General features: G+C 36.6%; 1 long non-coding RNA gene across 1 annotated transcript; it reads left to right on the forward strand.

Moving 5' to 3' along the window:
* The first annotated feature begins 1,453 nt into the window (after positions 1 to 1,453).
* Positions 1,454 to 22,947, forward strand: LOC133326546 (uncharacterized). Its single transcript, XR_009754199.1, has 3 exons — positions 1,454 to 1,537; positions 17,633 to 17,819; positions 22,750 to 22,947. It is a non-coding gene; the product is annotated as an uncharacterized LOC133326546 (long non-coding RNA).
* Positions 22,948 to 23,064: the final 117 nt, after the last annotated feature.

The raw sequence follows: 23,064 nt of genomic DNA on the forward strand, positions 1-23,064 counted from the left end.
TTGCACGCATTTTGGCATAGAGTACTGAATTAAGTCTAGAATGACGTGTGTTAAATTTCGTGAAAATCGGACATGAAATTTTTCATTGATCTTTCATTTTGTATGTGTATAGGTTGTTTTAAATTAGTTATCTTGTATTTACCCAAAGTTGTGAAGGGTATCATATAGTCGGCCCCATCTGACTTTACTACTTTCCTTACAGGTTTTCTTAGTCTTGATTTATATTAGGCGAGTTTACTTGCGGCAATTTTTATCGTTATCTTTTGAACTTGCTCCATGCGTCTATACAAGGCAATTCGGTTTCCAAAATATTTTTTTATTTGTTGTTTTTTCACATTTAAATATATATAAAATTTCAACAAATACGAAAAACACAAAACGAATTGCCAGAAAATTGTCGGTACGAGCAATTTTTTTTCATTTCTATACCCCTTGCCCCTCTCTCCTACAAACAAAGACTTGCCGCAAGTAAACTCGCCTAATCTAAATCAAGACTTAGAAAATTAAATATTTGACATTTTCAAAATAATAATCAAATAATTTACAATCATTTTCAAATAACCTAACAAACTTCTAATCTAATTATCAAAACTTTCTTCTTTTTCTTTTTAACTCAATTGCAGTGCTTATAAAATTGTATTTCTCAACAATATCCTTATGAATAATAAGAACAACAACAATGCAATGCTACCTAACAATATGGCTGGGCTAAGCCTCCAAATATACAGAAGCAGCAGCAGGAGTAACGACAGCTACTACGACGACGGCAACATAACGAAGAACGACATTGCGAAGAACTTCAAAGTAAACACGAACGCCATAAATGCGAACAAATCGGACTTAAAGAATAGCATAAACATTACCAGCAAACAAGAACAACAACCACAACAACATTTATATCAAAGGAAATCAAAAACGGAAACAGGAAATTTTCCCTCAGCTGAATTGCTGGCGAAGGAGCATAAACAACAACACGCCGAACACAAGGATAGGGAAATAGAAAACAAAACATTGTGGAAAACATCCACGGCTACAGGTTCTCAGTGCCATCGTACACTTACACGTCAAGTCAAGAGGCCAAATTGTATTAACCCATTGTTGCCAACAACATCCGCATTATCGACATTGGCATCTTTGCTACCCTACAGGGAAAGAAACACAGCATCGTTGTCATCATCGCCCCCCTCCTCATCAGCCACATCGCCTTCATCATTGGTAGCGGTGGCATTATTGGATTTGTGTAAAGCATTCGAACAACAACAAACCGTTAAACAACATGTTGTTGCATTTAATTTATGTAATCTTTGTTGTTGTACAATTGCAATTTGATTACAGTCGAGCTCATTTTGTTGCCAATTTAACAACGACAATAGGCAGCAATGCAGCTGCACCCGCCACCCTTATCTCAACATCAACAACATCGGCCGTTGCAACAGCCACAAGTACGACGACGACGACGAGCACAGCCACCACAACCACCACCACAATATCGTTGGATAATATCGTAAGGATTGGTGATGGCAATATTATAACGCGGGTAAGTTGAAGTTATGGTTAATCGTGTGAATGTTTGCAAGTGTGTGAGTGTTTGTGTGTGTGAGTATTTTGTGGAGATGCGAAAAAGTCATTCATGATAAGTGTTTCTTTTTTTCTCAAATCAAATTAAGCGATTTGTTGCAAAGGATGTACAGATAAACGGCAGGGGCTTAAGGTCCATATATTAAATCTAAAATGTACTACAAATGGGGAAATAGTAAATCTGAATCGTGTTCAGTAAGCTAACAAATAGTTACGAATAGGGTGGTACGGGGAATTATGTTGTTAAATATTAAACAGACCCAATATTAAAACGGAATTCTACACATTGTCATAAACTTAGACTATAACCAGTAAGGTAAGTAGTAAAGTCGGGCGGGGACGACTATATGATACCCTTCACCACTTTGGGTATATTCAACAGATGAATCCTAACAGACGTTGAAGGACCATTAACACGAAAATGGATCCATAAACATGTCATTCTGCAACCTATACCATTTACCTTAAATCGGACGAAAATACATATGGGAGCTATATCTAAATCTGAACCAATTTTCCCAATTTCAATAAATTTCATCCAAATCGCATAATAAATGCGATCTGTACTTTGTTTACAATTTAACATGGACAGACAGACAGACGGATGGACATACATAAATCGACCTAAAAAGTGATTCAATGCATATTCTCAAAAGGAACCATGTGCCTATTTCGTTTACTTTTGCCTGTTACAAACATATGCACAAAGACATAATACCCTGTACCACAGTGTGGTGAAGGGTATAATGATGTGTGATTCAGATTTAGATATAGCTCCTAAAAGGACGTCATCTTATGCAATTGGTCCACTAAGTGCCCGACTTTCGTTCGATTAAGATGAAATTGTTCAAACGTTACAAATTGAGCCAAGTTTCTATGTATATTTTCGTCCTGTGGTGGATAATTCCAGCTTTTTAAGACAGAAAGTTGTCATTCTCCTACATCAGTTAATATCTGGTGGTAATATTTAGGGCCTTGTAACAAGAACCAAAACTGACTATGGGATTGTTCCTCTAAAAAATGAAACAGAGACAGTACAAAGAAATTGGTCTTACTTTCGAATCTTAACACGAGTCTAAATAACCCTCTATGCTATTTGGGGCGCATAAACGGAAACTGTGCAGGATAGACCGAAGACACAATTTCGAACAGCAAACTTATACTTAGAACAATAGGCACGAACTTGCACTTCCTCAGAAGCAAAAGGAAACGAGATAGACACATGGTTCCTTTTGAGAATATGCATAGAATCACTTTCTAAGTCGATTTATGCATGTCCGTCCGTCCGTCTGTCTGTCTGTCCATGTTAATTTGTAAACAAAGTACAGGTCGTATTTATGATCCGAATTGGATGAAATTTGGCAAAGGTCACTTATTCGGCCCAAGGATGAACCCTATTGAAATTGGGAAAAATCGGTTCAGATTTAGATATAGCTCCCATATATATTTAACCGATTTAATGTAAACGGTCCCTATATAACTTTCGATTTGCACGAAATTTGGTATAGCCTAATAATTTAGGTCTAGAATGATGTCTGCCAAGTTTCGTGAAAATCGGTCCAGATTTAGATATAGCTCCCATATATAGTTTCGTCCGATTTCATGTAAATGGTGACCCAAAGTCCATATATCTTATTTGATTTGCACGAAATTTGGCAAAACGTACTGAATTGAGCCTAGAATGATGTCTGTCCAGTTTCGAGAAAATCGTTCCAGATTTAGATATGGCTCCCATATATAGTTTCGTCCGATTTCATGTAAATGGTGCACCAAAGTCCCTATATATCCTTCGATTTGCACGAAATTTGGCATAGCGTAATGAATTAGGTCTAGAATTATGTCTGTCAAGTTTCATGAAAATCGGTCCTGATTTAGATATAGCTCCCATATATAGTTTCCTCTGATTTCATGTAAATGTCCCAAAGTCCCTATATATCTTTCCAAAGTCCCTATATATCTTTCCCAAAGTCCCTATATATCTTTCTATCGAGTTGCACGAAATTTGTCATAACGTACTGAATTGAGTCTAGAATGATGTCTGCCAAGTTTCGTGAAAATAGGTCAAGATTTAGATATAGCTCCCATATGTAGTTTCGTCCTATTTCATGTAAATGGTGCACCAAAGTCCCTATATATTCTTCGATTTGCACGAAATTTGGCATAACGTACTTAATTGAGCATAGAATGATATCTGCCAAGTTTCATGAAAATCGGTCCTAATTTAGATATAGCTCCCATATATAGTTTCGTCCGGTTTCATGTAAATGGTGCACCAACGTCCCTATATATCCTTCGATTTGCACGAAATTTGGCATAACGTACTGAATTGAGCCTAGAGTGATCTCTGCCTTGTTTCGTGAAAATCGGTCCAGATTTATATATTCACGCACCAAGGAACCAATAGGAATAAAACGTTCTTAAATTAGTATAACCTAACCTGTGACAAGATTGTTTGAAATCGCTTAATATTTGGATAGAGCTTCCATATATATCTTCGCCCGATTTCAAGTAAATTGGGCATCATACTCCTTATGTTAGCTAGATTGACATTAAATTTTGCACAACGTAAATAATTGAGCATAGAATTACGTAGTTGCGTTTTCAAGAAGTAAAGACATAGCCCAACGGATGACCTATTTATATTTGTTTGAAGTCGATTTACATACTTTATGGATAGATCTAGATAGATTCACATTTAGATAAATATCACATATTTTATTTCATCCAATTTCATGTTAATAGTCCTGTGTAATATACCCATAGTGGTGAAGGGTATCATATAGTCGGCCCCGTCCGACTTTACTACTTTCCTTACTGGTTTTCAGTTGTTTTATTTATTATTCGTATTCAGGTTTACAGATGAGAGAATATCTCTAAGCAGAACATTTTTAATTTAGGTCCGTATTTTAACATTTATCCATTTTAAGTATTTTTGTTACTTCTAGACGCATTTTCCTAAACGAGCGGTTATAATTAGGACATACGGGTACTTGGTGGGTAAATTCATTTTTCATAAAAAGGGAAATATTCCTCCTCTCGTTTTCTAAGAAACTAAAAAATCTTCTGGTAGATTTGTTTTCTTGTTTTGACATAATACCCATAATACCCAAGTCCCTTGTGATCGCAATAAGTGAAAACGTTATTAAGTTTGACCGAACCAAATTTGTTATCATAAAAACTAAAATATTTTCAAAATATAAAGTCCACAATTTTTTTGTAGCTATGTTAAAATTGAGAAATTCCCAGGTGCATTTGAGTAAATACAGGAAAATAGCCCTATGATATGCCAAATTCAAATATTTCATCTTCCAAATAGGTCAAAATAAGTTACTTATGTCGAATATATTGCTAGGACTTTCGAAACAGTTCAAATTGTGCTATATATTTTCTATAAATGTTATGACAAAACATGCACATATCTACCTTCTAAGAATACGACATACAAAAATACAGACAGCGGGACCTTTAAAACTGATTATGTTAGAATATCGACATACACATTCTACGAAATGTTCTATAAGATGTTTATTTGCCCTATGAAAACCTGAAATACCATTTGACAAATATTTTCGTTGAGAATTGCGACTATACCTTGTACTACATAATAAAAAATGCAAATAGGTCCTTCAGATATCTAAAATAATGCATTTAATACTTACTTACTTAGCTGGCTTGTTACAGAACGGTTGTTCAATAAGCCGAGCTTAAAAAGATTTCCAAGCGCGTCGGTCTTGTGCTCATGTCCGCCAATTTGGAAGACCACGTTCCAAGATGTTGTTTTCCACTTGGTCTTTCCATCTAATTCGTGGCATTCCCCTTCTACGGGAACCATCAGTAGGCTCGTTTTTATATGCCTTTTGAGCTGGGGCATTTTCATTCATCCGAACAACATGGCCTAGCCACCGTAGTCGCTGCAGCTCAATACGACTGACTATGTCGATGTCCGCGTATAAATTGTAAAGCTCGTGGTTCATTCAACGCCGATATTCACCGTCGACACAGATCGACCTGTAGATCTTTCGGAGAATTTTTCTCTCGAACACCCCAAGAGCTGCCTCATCTGCTTGCGCAAGTACCCATGCTTCTGATCCATATAATAGCATGGGTAGGGTAGTATCAGCGTCTTGTAACGTGTGAGTTTGGTCTGGCTGGAGGTGGCCTTGTTTCTAAAATGCTTACTTAGGATTGGCCATCACAATCCTTCTCCGAATTTCAAAACTGATGTCATTCGTATAAAGTCTTTAACTACCTCGAAGCTGTAGTGCCCATGTTCCACAGTTAGTCCGAGTCTACTGGATGTCTTGCGCGTTGATACCATCAGCTTGGTCTTCTCGCCGTTTACTGCCAGACCCACTTTGACCTTTTCCAGCAGGATGTTAAAAAGATCACACGACAAACTGTCACCTTGTCTGAATCCTCGTTCGGTATCGAATGGCTCCGATAGGTCCTTTCCTACTTTAACTGCTGACCTTGTGCCACTTAAAGTTATCCTGCATAGCCGTATTAATTTTGCAGGAATGCCGAACGCAGACATGGCTTTAAACACCTTTGAACGGATAGGACTGTCGAATGCGGCTTTATAGTCGACAAATAGGTGATATGTGTCGATGTGTTTTTCGTGGGTCTTTTCCAGGATTTGGCGCAGAGTGAAAATCTAATAAGCTGGTGCATAAGTGTCCTGACCAGCATCTGACTACCGGTATTGAATTGTTCGGCTGTTAATCCATCGGCATTTGCTGTTGTTTTGTTCTTCAGTCGATTAATTGCTACTCTGACCTCTGCTAGGTGGTGTACACTCTATACCGTCATCTCGTATAGGTTCTGGGACATCTTCTTCACCGCCACTATTTGATACCAGAAGCTTTTCGAAATGCTCCTTCCAGATCCTCAACACGCTGTCTGTATCTGTCACCAGGTTTCCTTCTTCATCTCTACAGGAGGATGTGCCTGCACCTAAGCCTTCGGTTTGGTGTTTTACTCGTTAGTAAAATTTCCGGACTTCATTCGGACTCCTGTACATCTCGATTTGCTCACGCTCACGTTTTTCTGTTTCTTTCTTCTTTTTTCTGAAAACACGTTTCTTCTCTCACCTTTTCTCCCGATAATTCTCCATCACGTTACGTGTTGCTACTGTCTGCAGGGTTGCCCTATACGCTGCGTTTTTCACATCAGTAGCATTACGACACTCCTGATCGTACCACGGATTTCTTGATGGTGGTTTTTGGTACCCAATTGTTCCTTTTGCTGCAGTTTGTAGGGTGTGGGCAATTCTTTGCCATTATGCTTCTATACTATTATCGGGACAAGAAGTGCTTTCTTCAAGCAGATGGGTAAGTTGAGCGGATTAGGCCTCGGCAACCTGTTGTGTTTGCAGCTTTTCGACGTCGAGTTTCCGTGTTGTATTAGATCGCACCTTTGCTGCAACATTAGGACGGGTGCGTACCTTGGCTGCCACAAGGTAATGGTCCGAATCGATATTCGCTCCTCGGATCGATCGGACGTCTAAAACACTGCATGAATGCCTTCCGTCTATCACAACATGATCAATTTGATTTCTCGTTACTTGATCAGGAGAGATCCAGATGGCCTTTTGTATATCGAGATGCTTGAATCTGGTGCTGCTAACTACCATGTTTTTGCTGCCGCGAAGTCAATCAACCTCATTCCGTTGTCGGATGTTTCTTCATGAAGGCTGAATTATCCGATGGTGGGGCCAAAGATATTTTCCCTTCCGATTTTTGCATTAAAATCTCCTAGCAGAATTTTAATGTCATGGCCAGGGCAACGGTCATATGCTGTATCTAGGCGCTCGTAAAATATGTCTTTGGTCTGTTCATCTTTATCTTCGGTCGTAGCATGGGCGCAAATGAGACTGATGTAAAAGAACTTCGCTTTTATACGGATTATAGCAATTCGCTCATCTACTGAAGTGAATCTGGAGACAAGGTATTTTATTATCCTGTTAACCATAAATCCGCAGCCAAATTCATGTCTCGTTTCATGGCAGCTATAATACAGGGCGTAATCGTCTGATTTACTTACGCCTGTCCCTTTCCATCGCATTTCCAGTAAGGCAATAATATCGACTTCGTACTTCTTGAGTATATCCGCCAAATAGAATACAGCGCCTGTTCTGTACAGAGTGCGCACATTCCAAGTGCAGATTCGCAGATCGTGGTCCTTTATACGTTTGCGGGGGTCGTCAACATTAGGGGGGTTTGGTTTTCTTTTTTTTTAGCTTTTTCATAGTAGGTTGGGTTTTCCGAGAGTGAGCACCTAACCCGATGCTTCAACCCAATACATATTAGCTCACTATTTCATCGTGGGTGATGAGCATAGCTCCCCAGGTGGCACCGGGGTGAGGCCAGTGTCCACAATTGAGATGAAAGGGGGACCAAGATAAGCCTGGACTTCGTAATATTAAAGCCAATCAGAGCCGTTGCTTGGTATCTATCATCCCCTACGCCACCCGAACCTCAAAAATATATTTTTAAGTGCTAAAAAAAAAAGGAATAACTTACCTATCCCAGATATTTTCTTCAATAAATAAATAATCCCTCAATCGAACTCTCAATCGCATTCCACAAATGATGTTGATGAAATATAAAAAAGTACCTTCATACACAAATCCAACCAATCATTGATTGTGGTCACGGAGCAAAAAAAGGAGGCAAGGAAATACGATTTATTACGAGTCAAGTGTTGTTATTAAAAGAAGAAACTATAGAGAAACGAACAAAATATGTTTGGGTTGTGACCACAAGCAAGGAAATCATAAATAATTCTGAAGTATATCAACACTATGGTATTTAATAGTTATCATATATCACATTCACACATACATATATATAAATGTGTATATGTGTTGATAAATAAATAAACACTCACACAATATGACAGGGGGAAACTAGGGGAGTGTAAGAAAATATATATTTGTACATATTCTGTGGGTGGAGATGTAGGTGGAGATATCCTTTCCTATTTTTAGGCCGTAAATTGAAATCACTTAAAACTCTTTAATAATTTGCTAGGTATTGATGTTACTTCTAGGATGTTTGATATTAGCACGATTTCGTGATATGAACTGCATATATTGCGAATTTTATAAGATACTAGCAGGACCCGTGGCGCTTCGCTGCCCCTGAATCTTGAATTTTTATATGCTCGTATTAACAATACAGAAATGTGTGAAATATCTATGCGTTCTCTTGTCTTCCTATTGGTAACTGACGATATTTGTATAATCGTTTTTGAATTTAATATTCGATATCGGGCATTGACATTTTTTATATAAGAATAACATTGTTTTGGTATTTTTTTTATTTTTTTTTTAATTTACACAAACTGACAAAAATGAAGCAATTATAATGTCAATTACTTCTTTCTATTTATATTTCAATACACATACATACATATGTACATATTTTGTATTTTATGTATTTCAAAATATATCCTCGACGTTCCAAAATCTTTGGATGATGCGCAATTGCAGCCATCTTTGTGAAACAAATTTGAAAGTAACTACATGCTACTAACATACATTCGAACATATATTCTTTCAGAAGTATGCTTATTTTTGATGATATTACTCCGCATCCAAGCGAATTTTTAGGAGTTTACCTATGTTACTTCCATGTTGAAAAATGACAAAAATTGCATTTCACGGTGGTTCTTATGTCCACAAACAATATGCTTTCGATTTTCTATATACATACATACATATGTATAGATAGAAATGCAATGAGGAGTGCATTTTCCCTTGGTAGCCGGCGATCCTGTTAAATGAATTATGCGTACTTACGCCCACGTTACTCAGACATATTTTGAAGTCGGTATCTGTAACCTTTATTAAGATATACACAAAGTACATGTGAGGCATGAGTACGTTCGATGCTATAACTCCACATACACGCCGAATCTTAGAGGTTTATATAACCTATGTTATTCCTAGGACATGTCATGACGTTCTGTGGAAGTCTCAGTAAAATCTGTCCAGCGATTTTTGAGTCTACAAACGAAATGTTTTCTGTTTTCAATATGCAGATTTTGAAAATGCAGTAGATGTTGTATTTTCCGTAGATCGTACCAAGCTCGTTTTGAAGAGGTATCTGTAACCGTTCTTAAGATATACGCGTATTGCATGTTCCGAAATTTTGAGGTTTGTTTACTATTGACGCTATAACTCTGCATCCACGCGGAATTTTAGAAGTTTAGCTAGCCTATGTTACTTTCAGGGCATGTCATGACATACAGTGTAAATATCATTAACATCTGTTCAGCGGTTTTAGCGTCTATCGGGAACATACACACAAACAAACAAACAATTTTTTTTTTTTTTATTTTATAAATATAGATAGATATTTTATATACAAATTCCGACCTATTTCTGATATTTTTAAGGCCCTTGCATATCAGGGATCAAATCACGGCGGTCGATGAGTAGTTGTTAGGCATGCCTTGGGAATGAAATGGACCAAAACATCATTTTTGTCCAGAACATCACAAAAATGGGTCAATATTTAGAGGGTCAACTGGACCCACCCTTGTGTGTACATTGCGTATATATTTACTCCTGGAAGACATAGACCCGAGAAGCTTGTAGTACATCCAAGAGGAGTGGTTGACCTTTAAATTGTTACCAATTTTATTGTTTTACCTACTCGGATGTAGAAGTTATATATTTACAGGGAAATATCTATTTTAATATTGTTAAGTATTACCATTACCAAACTAGATGGCAGAAGTGGAAAGTGGCTAGAAATTTTTGCGTGATGTTCCGGTTATGGTCAAGGACGACGCCCATAATGATTAGAGGATATTTCGAGGATAAAATAGTCCGAAAACTTTGTTTTTGGTTTTCTAGTCGCTCTAGACGCCACAATTATATGGCGAGAATCACAAATGTTCTATTGGGAAGGCGATCTGATCAAATAATTCGAACGAGTGAAAATTAAGTCGAAATTTTGCGGACCAAATGCACCAAAACATTGTTGTGCAAAAAGAAGAATTTGCTTCAATAGTTGCCGCCTACGCTTTCTCCTCCTTGCTAACTCCAATATGAACTGAAATTCGTGCAATTTTTTCTTTAGATCATAACATTTTATTTAATTCTATTCCTTTTCTAGAAACGAACTAGTTCCTTAATATATTTCGGTCTCATACATAGTTAATTTCAATCTCTTTGGGTGCCACCAGAAAAATGTGGAAGAGACAACACACAATATCGGATTAAACGAATTATTTTAGAAAAAGAAACGAGGCCAGAAAAAAGAACACGATCAAACTATGTAACTAAATGAACTTAAGGAACTTCGTGAACCAAAGAGGTGCGACTAGTTCTAGTATTTCCTTTCTCGAAATAGTTCAAATGAACTTGTTCGTTTCAAAACTCATTTCTATTTCCAATATTCCCTCATGTTAAACATTGCTATCTTCAGGTCAACTTCTATTATGCGGCTTGTGTAGTTCATTTTCATAGCGTGCTCCTTGGCATATTGATCAGAAACGGATTTCACTCTAGGTAAATCATCCTTCAATTTCTGTATTTGTGGTTTAAAACCGCGCATCTTTATTATTTCTTCAATAGAAATAAATCGAACACTCTTATTTTCCAAGGACAACTTTATAACCAGTCTTCCCAGGTCGGCTGGATTCATGCTTATCTTATAGATTCAATTGGGCTACAAAATAATGATTTGTTTACTTCAGGTTTCTTAGTTCTTCATCGCAGCATGTGGTCAACGTGAGATTAAAAAGCGTCCTTGACTGAACCAAAAATTCCAGTTTTTGTTTTCTTTTTCGATCGCATATTGGCTTCTGCCCGCTTGTCTTTCCTCTGCAACAGCACTGTGCATTTATTTCTGTAGTACGTCCCCCTCAACGAATTTGGAATTTCTCTTTCCTGGAGAAGTCCACCATAGTATGGAGGGTATATTAATTTTGTTTTTCCGTTTGTAACTCATCGAAATAATCATTTCCGACCCTATAAAGTATATATATTCTTGATCAGCGTAAAATTCTAAGACGATCTAAACATGTCCGTCTGTCCGTCTGTTGTAATCACTCTAGAGTCTAAACGAGTTGAGATAGATCGCCAAAATTTTGCACAGAGTCGTCTTTTGTCTGCAGGCAGGTCAAGTTCGAAGATGGGGTATATCGGTCCACGTTTAGGCATAGCTTACCCCCCAATTTTCGGTATTTTGGGGTTCTTGAGCGCGTTTTTTAACCGAAGTCGCTGAAATTTGGTATATTGAGTTCCTATTGGGTACCCAATTTCTCCACAAAAAATTATACATATAGGTCCATTTTTTCTGGTAGCCCCCATATAACGGTACCCTTTAATTTTCAGTATTTTGGGGGTTTTGATCGTAGTTTTCAACCGAATTGGCTGTAATTTAGTACTTTGAGTCCTTATAGGGCATCAAATCTCTCCACTAAAAATTATAAATATAGGTCCATTTTTTCTGGTAGCCCCCATATAAGGGTACCCCTCAAATGTCGGTACCCTTCAAATGTCGGTATTTTGGGGCTCTTGAGCGCGTTTTTCAACCGAACTCGCTGAAATTTGGTACATTTGGTTCTTATTGGGTGCCAAATATCTCCACTAAAAATTATAAATATAGGTCCAATTTTTCTGGTAGCCCCCATATAAGGGTACCCCCAAATTTTCGCTATTTTGAGGTTCCTGAGCACGTTTTTCAACCGATTTCGCTGAAATTTGGTATTTTGTAGTCGTATATGGTAACAAATTTCCCTACAAAAAATTATCAGTATTCAACCCCTTTTTTGGGTAGTCCCCATATAACCCCCTTTTTTATATTAAAATAGTTATGCAATTTGTTCCGCGTTTTGGGTTTGGTTCTAAGACTCTGTTGTAATCATATTACCGAGATAAAAAACTAGAACGTAAGGTTCGATAATGAACTATATATGAACTATAACCCATATTTAGGCCTAGCCCCTGTGTGGGAGGTACCAGAAGGAGTACACTGACATTCCACATCTCCGAACTTGATCTAAGTTTGGAAGAAATAATAAGATGGCCAAAGTTTGGATGAAATCAAAATTTTCTGAAACAAATTTGGTCCAAAGAAACATGGGGTCTACAACCATTTTAACCGTGTCAAAGTGTATACACCCTCATTAGCCATAAAGCTGAGGGTTTAATTATCCATTACAAATTTCTGAAATTTGTTTTATATTTTACATTATGGTTTACATAATCGGTTTGTAAAAATCTCGATATAGGTCCACTTTTTGGTATTTTTCCTATATTTTCATTTCAAGTACCTGTCAGTTTATTTATGGTGGAGGGTATCCAAAGTTCGGCCCGGCCGAACTTAACGCTTTTTCACTTGTTTAAAGATAATTTTGTAATATGTATGGCTGTATTATGGACACCTTATAGATACACTGTTGCTCATTTTATCAACTCTGTCCATCAAACCCAAAGTACAGGATCTCTTATTTCTATTGAGGCTTATGATCAAGAATTTTAACATATGTCCCATATATTTTTCCTCGACTCACGGAAGAAGTTTTGAGAGAATACCTTCCCTGTTTATCGTCTCGTCCTCCCAGCACCATATCCTCACACCTTTTGCATCCAGCTTCCGATTTGTAGGCCCTCGGAATGTTGGTTCACCGCCTGCATTGTCTTAAATCCCGTAGGCTTTTCCTGACTCAGCTTTATTATCATTGGCTGACAATTTTCCTCTCTCTAAGTACAATTCTCAACCGTGATAACTATTTTAAGCCTATCTGACAAATTTTTCAACATTCGAAGAACCAATGTAAAACTGGTCAAGTTCCGCTCCTTTCGTTCATCTAGTTGTTTCAATCTTTAATTTTTATACTCTTCACCACACTGTGATACAGGGTATTATGCCCGTGTGCATATGTTTGTAACAGGCAAAAAGAATCGAGATAGACCTATGATTCCTATTGTATAGAATCACTTTCTGAGTCGATTTATGCATGTCCGTGTGTGCGTTCATGTATTTTTGTGAACAATGTACATGCCGCATTTATGATCCGATTTGGATGAAATTTGGCACATGTCGGCACAATTCGGAGAAAATCGGTTCAGATTTGGATATAGCTCCCATATATAGTTTTGTCCGATTTTATGTAAATGCTGCACCAAACTCCCAATATTGGTCCAATTGAAAGAAAGTTTTGCACAGATCCAGATCCAAATTGGTGTATGCGAAGTTTTGTTGATTTACATATATATCCCATATATAGTTTCGTCCGATTTTATATAAATGCGGTATAAAACTCCCAATATTGGTTCGATTAAGACAAAATTTTGCACAGAGTATTGAATTCGGTCTAAATTGATATATGCCAAGCTCCCATGTATAGTTTCGTTCGATTTTATTTGAATGAAGCACCAAACTGCTAATATTAGTCCGATTGAGACACCATTTTGCAAATAGTACTGACTTAGGTACAGATTGATGTATGCGAAATTTTGTTAGAATCGGTTCAAACTTAGTTCCTTTTGATACAATCGTTCACAGATTCACGCATCATTGTCCCTGAGGACAATTCTCAACCGTGGATACTAATTTAAGTCTATCTAACGGAAATTCATGGACCTTAAGGGGACCCCCCATTCTCGTTGTCCAAAAATTTTATTTAGTTTTTCGAATCTACACTAATCCAAGAATGTCACTACAAATTTTCAAGTGAAAATCTCAAGAACTCTTGAAGATGTAGTCGATTTATTGTGTCAGCATCAAGTGACGGCAAGAGTGACTCTCAAACTTTTAACGGATTTTTCTCGAATCAATATGGCAGGCACGATAACTCAAAAACTATTAACCCAATCGATTTCAAATTTTGGGACGTTTCTCTGTGAGTTTATAGCTATCGTATGAACTAGGATAAAGCCAATCGGTGAAGATCTTCCTTATTTTTTTACTTAATTTGTAGTCAAAAATAGGCGATTTTCCAAGCTATATCTAAATCTGAACCGATTTCAACAAAACTTCGCATTCATCAATGACCTAATTTAGTACGCTGTTCAAAATTTTGTCTCAATCTGATAAATATTGACAGTATGCTGCTTCTTTTACATAAAATCGGACGAAACTATATATGGCAGCTATATCTAAATCTGAACCGATTCCAACAAAATTTCGCATTCATCAGTCGGAACCTAATCTAGTACGCTGTGCAAAATTTTGCTTCAATCGTACCAATATTGGAAGATTGGTGCACTATTTACATTAAATCGGATGATACTATATATGGGAGCTATATCTTAATATGACCCGATTTCAACAAAAAAAAACGCATTCATAAATCATGACCTAATTTAGTACGCTGTGCAAAATTTTGTCTCAGTCGGATAAATATTGGCAGTATGTTGCTACATTTACATAAAATCGGACGAAACTATATATGGCATATTTAGATATAAATCTGAACCGATTCCAACAAAATTTCTCATACATCAGTCGGGACCCAATTCAGTACTCTGTGCAAAATGTTGCTTTAGTCGGACCACTATTGGGAGTTTGGTGCACTATTTACATTAAAATTTTGTGTCAATCGGAGCACAATTGGGAGTTTGATGCATCAATAAGCTAAAATGGGACGAAAATATATATGGGAGCTGTATCTAAATCTGAACCGATTTTCTCCAATAGAGTTCGTCCTTGGGCCAATTAAGTGACCTGTGCCAAATTTCATCCAAATCGGATCATAAATGCGACCTGTACATTGTTAACAAAAATACATGGACGGACAGGTATAAATCGACTCAGATAGTGATTCTATGCATATTCTCAAAAGCAACCATGGGTCTATCTCGATTATTTTTGCCTGTTACAAACATATGCACAACGACACAATACCCTGTACCACAGTGCGGTGAAGGGTATAAAAAGGGGGTTATAAGGGGACTACTCCTAAAAGGGGGGCGAATATTAATAATTTTTGGGAGGGAGGTTTGTTACCATATACGACTACAAAAAACCAAATTACAAAGAATTTGGTTGAAAACGCGTTCAAGAACCCCAAAATACCGAAAATTAGGGGCTACGTGAAAAAATGCGCCTATATTTATTATTTATAGTAGGAGATTTGCTACCTAATAAGAACTCGACGTACTAAATTACAGTAAATTCGGTTGAAAAATACGATCAGAACCCCCAAAATAACAAAAATTTGGGAGTACCGTTATATGGGGACTACCAGAAAAACTGGACCTATATTTTTAATTTTTAGTGGAGTAATTTGGTACACAATCAGAACCCAATTTAAAAAATTTCAGAGAATTCAGTTATAAAACGAGCCCAAATACCCAAAATACCGCAAAATTGGAGGTACCCTTATATGGGAGCTATCCGAAAATATGGACCCATATTTATAATTTTTAGTGGAGTGAGTTTTTATTGGGTAGCAAATAAAAACTCAAAGTACCAAAGTTCAGCGAATTCAGTTAGAAAACGCGCTAAAGAACCTCAAAATACCGAAAATTGGGGGGTACCCTTATATGGGAGCTATGCCTAAACGTGGACCGATTTTCTCCAATTTCAATAGGGTTCGTCCTTGGGCCAATTAAGTGACCTGTGCCAAATTTCATCCAGATCGGATCATAAATTCGACCTGTACTTTGTTAACAAAAATATATGGACGGACGGACAGACGGACGGACATGCATAAATCGACTCAGAAAGTGATTCTATGCATATTCTCAAAGGGAACCATGGGTCTATCTCGATTATGTTTGCCTGTTACAAACATATGCACAAAGACATAAAAATCAAAGTTCCGCCATTTTGTTAATTGTTGTGCGAAGTCAATAATCCTAGTTCATACGATAGCCAGACATGTACTCGATCCGCGATCAAAAACAAGGACTTTTCTTTGATCACTAAAAAACAACAACAAACATTTTTTGTAAATTATTTTTCTTCCTTTTTAAATCTTCAAATATATATGTGCAAAGTAACAAACCTTAACCAGCATTGGTATTCATTTACCAGCCCATTTAAAATCTTAAAAATAAAAAAATCGTGAATGGGGGGGTGTTCCCTTAAAGTAAATTCTTCAACATTTATGCGTAGATTTTTTCTCCACTATTTTTCAGTAACCCAACTAGAACTATCAACCTAGAACTGGTCAAAAGTCATTGAGTTTGGTCGATACGAATCGAACTAGTTCAAAGGAACTATTCCGCAAAATGAACGATCGGTACTAGCTCGGGTTGTTTCGTTCATGTAGTTCCTTTTGCATCAATCTTTGAAGTTTGATCTCGTTCACCTAGTTCCTTTTAATTCAATCTTAGATCTTGATCGAATTAACTGATGTGTACTAATAAACGAATGAACTAAAGGGAACTATGGAACTAAACTATCCAACCGCTTTAGAAATGAGTTTGGCCAAGTTTAACGTTTAACTTCATGGAATGCTTGGAAAAACTTGGACTCGGCCAAATTTGTGTAGCAGATAATGCAAGAAGACATTGACGAACTCATAAACTTTCCGAGTTTAAAAGGGAATATCGAGAAAAATGATATTATTACAGGTTCTGAAACAGAGTATATTGCAATTTGCCAATCATATTTTGTTTGCACTGTAGAGTACCGAATTTCCCCTCTTCAGATTCAGATTTGTATTTAATATTTTATTTACAACAAAATCAACGAACTGTAAGTTGAAGTATAATTTATCATAAACAGCAATTAACGTAATTGTTGGCAATAACAACAAGAACAACAGCAGCAGCAGAACATCGGCGACAACGACGAAGTCGAGAACTGAGTAAAGTATAAAACTTTTATTGGCATTTTGACAAACTTCTCGCTTCGCATGAAAATGAAAATAAATGAAAGATGAAAATACCACAACATCACTCATTCATTCATTTGAAATCAACTGCCAGGGTATGAGTGAAAGAGTGTCTCTCTGTGTATGTATGTGTGAACGTAAACAAACTACAAGTTGAGGATTTTTTCTTGTTTAAGTTTTTTCCTTTTTTTGTTCATGTTGTTGATTTTTTCTCATATTCTTCTTCATTTTTTCTTCTCCATTTTTACAGGAAGCTATTCAACAATCTTTAGTGACTGTCCATGACATTGCCACCGAAAACTTGGGCACACTCTGTATCTCGACCCTCTATCGTCCGCTGCAAGTGCCCATTAATTCAGAACGTTATGAAAGTTCGAGACAAAAGGCTGATTTAGTGGCATCCATACTGCAAGAGGTTGGCATAATCCGGCATGGAGGTAAGTGCGAGTGGGGCATAGGGATTTTATGTGGGAAGATGTGGTGTAAAAATGTCGTGACAAAAATACTAAATATTAAATTGAGATAAACGTTATATGAACGGAAATTTAATGGAATGCACTACCTTATATAATGAAAATTGATAAAGTCTCTAAGTAATAACAAATGTTACTGAGGAAATACATTCGATAAATCCCTGAAAGTCAATATCGGTGACAGAAGTTTAAATTTTAGGTGGATGTTCTAATTGTAATAAAAGAAAGTCATTCAAGTCCATCGTGTATATATGTAGTGACTGACAGATCATCGCCCAAACGAAACGGTTGAAGCTTAGAATTTTTGGGGAGGGTTGTTGTTGGTGTGTAGGCGTGAGATAAGGCTGGGTTTGGCAAATTCGAACTAAAAGGGTACTAAAAATGGTACGCTTTGTACCATTTGGCAAACGGGAAGAGCTTTGGAAAAGTTAGAAAAATTTACAAAAGAGTTTTGGAAATCCGACCTCTAAGTGTACGAAAAGTACTAAATTTAGTTCAAATTATATTTATATTGAACATATATAGCTAGAATCTTGAAATTTTTTTATGGAACACAGGTTTGGAAGTGGTGTTGGTGTATGAAAATGATTTTTAGAAATTCGTACTTATGTGTACGAAAAGTACTAAATTTGGTACTATTTGCATTAGTTGAGCTTATTCTGAAAAAAGGAATTAGGAAAATAGGAATTTAGATAAACATATACAGCTGGAGTCTTAAAATTGGAAATTAAAAAGACTGCTGAGAATTGAGCAATAGAGGCAGCTTTAGAAATTAATATTTATGTGTACGTTAAGTACTAAACGGAACTAATTTTTGTACAATTTAGATTTGAGAAAACGGAGAGAGCTGGGAACCTAAAATTTAGAATTATGGTGGCTGTTGGTGTGTAGAATTGAGATATTCAAGTATAGTACTTATGTGTACTAAATGGTACCATATTTTCTACATCTTGATTATGTTTAAATGAATGGAGGTGGGCTTCAGAATTTTTGCCATCAAGGCGTGGATTTTTTAAAGAATATTTTTCACCCGCCATCAAGACTATAGGCGTGGATTTTTTAAAGAATATTTTTCACCCGCCATCAAGGCTATAGGCGTGGATTTTTTAAAGAATATTTTTCACCCGCCATCAAGGCTATAGGCGTGGATTTTTTAAAGAATATTTTTCACCCGCCATCAAGGCTATAGGCGTGGATTTTTAAAGAATATTTTTCACCCGCCATCAAGGCTATAGGCGTGGATTTTTTAAAGAATATTATTCACCCGCCATCAAGGCTATAGGCGTGGATTTTTTTAGAATATTTTTCACCCACCATCAAGGCTGTAGGCGTGGATTTTTTAAGAATATTTTTCACCCACCATCAAGGCTATAGGCGTGGATTTTTTAAGAATATTTTCACTCCCACCATCAAGGCTATAGACGTGGATTTTTTAAAGAATATTTTTCACCCACCATCAAGGCTGTAGGCGTGGATTTTTTAAGAATATTTTTCACCCACCATCAAGGCTATAGGCGTGGATTTTTTAAGAATATTTTTACTCCCACCATCAAGGCTATAGACGTGGATTTTTTAAAGAATATTTTTCTCCCACAATCAAGGCAATAGGCGTGGATTTTTTAAAGAATATTTTCTACCACCATCAAGGCTATAGGCGTGGATTTTTTAAATAATATTTTTATCCCACAATCAAGGCTATAGGCATGGATTTTTTAAAGAATATTTTTATCCCACAATCAAGGCTATAGGCGTGGATTTTTTAAAGAATATTTTTATCCCGCAATCAAGGCCACCATCAAGGCTATAGGCGTGAATTTTTTAAAGAATATTTTTCTACCACCATCAAGGCTATAGGCGTGGATTTTTTGAAGAGTATTTTTCTGCCAAAATCAAGGCTATAGGCGTGGGTTTTTTTTTGAGAATATTTTTCTACCACCATCAAGGCTACTGGCGTGGATTTTTAAAGAATATTTTGCTACCACCATCAAGGCTATAGGCGTGGATTTTTAAAGAATATTTTATAGCCTTGACCACCATCAAGGCTATAGCCTATAGCCTTGATGGTGGTAGAAAAATATTCTTTAAAAAATCCACGCCTATAGCCTTGATGTTGGTATTTTTCTACCAACATCAAGGCTATAGGCGTGGATTTTTTTAAGAATATTTTTCACCCACCATCAAGGCTATAGGCGTGGATTTTTTTAAGAATATTTTTCACCCACCATCAAGGCTATAGGCGTGGATTTTTTTAAAGAATATTTTTCTACCACCATCAAGGCTATAGGCGTGGATTTTTTTAAGAATATTTTTCACCCACCATCAAGGCTATAGGCGTGGATTTTTTAAAGAATATTTTTTAAGCCCACCATCAAGGCTATAGGCGTGGATTTTTTTAAGAATATTTTTCACCCACCATCAAGGCTATAGGCGTGGATTTTTTAAGAATATTTTTCACCCACCATCAAGGCTATAGGCGTGGAGTTTTTAAAGAAAAATTTTCTCCCACCATCAAGGCTATCGACGTGGATTTTTTAAAGAAAAATTTTCTCCCACCATCAAGGCTATAGGCGTGGAGTTTTTAAAGAAAAATTTTCTCCCACCATCAAGGCTATCGACGTGGATTTTTTAAAGAAAAATTTTCTCCCACCCTCAAGGCTATAGGCGTGGATTTTTTAAAGAATATTTTTTACTCCCACCATCAAGGCTATAGGCGTGGAGTTTTTAAAGAATATTTTTCACCCACCATCAAGGCTATAGGCGTGGATTTTTTAAATAATTTTTCACCCACCATCAAGGCTATAGGCGTGGAGTTTTTAAAGAATATTTTTCACCCACCATCAAGGCTATAGGCGTGGAGTTTTTAAAGAATATTTTTCACCCACCATCAAGGCTATAGGCGTGGAGTTTTTAAAGAATATTTTTCACCCACCATCAAGGCTATAGGCGTGGATTTTTTTAGAGAATATTTTTTACTCCCACCATCAAGGCTATAGGCGTGGAGTTTTTAAAGAATATTTTTCACCCACCATTTTTCACCCACCATCATGGCTATAGGCGTGGAGTTTTTAAAGAATATTTTTCACCCACCATCATGGCTATAGGCGTGGAGTTTTTAAAGAATATTTTTCACCCACCATCATGGCTATAGGCGTGGAGTTTTTAAAGAATATTTTTCACCCACCATCATGGCTATAGGCGTGGAGTTTTTAAAGAATATTTTTCAAGGATCCACACAAGGCGTAGGTTTTTAAAGAATATTTTTCATGAACCAGCATACCAATAGGCGTAGGTTTTTAAAGAATATTTTTCACCCACCATCATGGCTATAGGCGTGTTTTTAAAGATATTTTTCACCCACCATCATGGCTATAGGCGTGGAATATTTTTCACCCACCATCATGGCTATAGGCGTGGAGTTTTTAAAGAATATTTTTCACCCACCATCAAGGCTATAGGCGTGGAGTTTTTAAAGAATATTTTTCACCCACCATCATGGCTATAGGCGTGGAGTTTTTAAAGAATATTTTTCACCCACCATCATGGCTATAGGCGTGGAGTTTTTAAAGAATATTTTTCACCCACCATCATGGCTATAGGCGTGGAGTTTTTAAAGAATATTTTTCACCCACCATCATGGCTATAGGCGTGGAGTTTTTAAAGAATATTTTTCACCCACCATCATGGCTATAGGCGTGGAGTTTTTAAAGAATATTTTTCACCCACCATCATGGCTATAGGCGTGGAGTTTTTAAAGAATATTTTTCACCCACCATCATGGCTATAGGCGTGGAGTTTTTAAAGAATATTTTTCACCCACCATCATGGCTATAGGCGTGGAGTTTTTAAAGAATGGAGTTTTTAAAGAATATTTTTCATCATGGCCCACCATCATGGCTATAGGCGTGGAGTTTTTAAAGAATATTTTATGAGGAGACTATATCAGCTATAGGCGTGGAGTTTTTAAAGAATATTTTTCACCCACCATCATGGCTATAGGCGTGGAGTTTTTAAAGAATATTTTTCACCCACCATCATGGCTATAGGCGTGGAGTTTTTAAAGAATATTTTTCACCCACCATCAAGGCTATAGGCGTGGAGTTTTTAAAGAATATTTTTCACCCACCATCAAGGCTATAGGCGTGGAGTTTTTAAAGAATATAGGCGTGGATTTTTTAAAGAATATAGGCGTGGATTTTTTAAGAATATATTTCACCCAACATCAAGGCTATAAAGTGATACGATTTCTTCCCCTTAACCTATTGTTCAATTATTTATTTATATTTGTTTAACATTGTGTAGCCAATAAATCTAATATTGACATTAAAACAAATTCAACACCACATGTTCAGTACACGTGTACAAACTAAGCAATATGCTTGGCTCCGATCCACGTGTTTGTTTTGCGAACAATGGTCACCCAGTGGTCTCAGAATCCTTTAAATCTTCGTGTGCGTCACTACTAAAATATTTTATTCCAATGTGAATAGAAAAAGTTCTAATAATTCATATTCAGACCCATGTTATGCATGTGGCAGCCGTTTCCTGTTGTTATGAAACACAATAACAAACGACGACAAACATATGTCCGTGTGCCAAATTCAATACATTTTGATATATATTTTTTATTATTAACAATTTCAATAGGGGGCAGGATTCCAAGAAAATTTTGTTGTTTTGTAACAATAAAGAATGAATGGGAGAAAGAATGTTTGAAGGAAAAGGATTTAGTATAGTAACCAAATATGCAGCGTAATCCAAAAGCCAATTTTAAAATAAATCCTATGTTCACTTATACCTATGCGGGAGTAGGTTATTCTCGGTTAAGAAACTATTAAAAATTTGATAAGAACCATTTGATTTCTTAAATGTATTTATTTTTTATTCTATGTTTCAGGTCTATCGGATGCCCTGGCCAAAGGTTTGCTAAGTGATCAACACACAACTGGTGCTAGAATTTTGGCCCTCAATATTACAAATGGTTCCGTGCAGTCGTATGTGTGGTGGATCAAAAAGAATCATGACAAAAATGGTGAACTGCAGCGGTTCGAAGAAGAAGGTCTACAAGTTGCCAAGAAGCCCTCATCTATGTATCCATGGTAAGTAGTACAGATAGTCCTTATATATTTCAAAAATTCAAATCCACGTTACGTTCTTCCTTCGAAAAAGTATTCAGTAAAAAGTCGTCCTTTAGGGTATTGAAAAAAATTCT

This window comes from Musca vetustissima, unplaced genomic scaffold (assembly GCF_032173495.1).
Source record: "Musca vetustissima isolate MV318-11 ecotype Yass unplaced genomic scaffold, APGP_CSIRO_Mvet_v1 utg16102, whole genome shotgun sequence".
In the NCBI taxonomy this organism is placed as follows: domain Eukaryota; kingdom Metazoa; phylum Arthropoda; class Insecta; order Diptera; family Muscidae; genus Musca; species Musca vetustissima.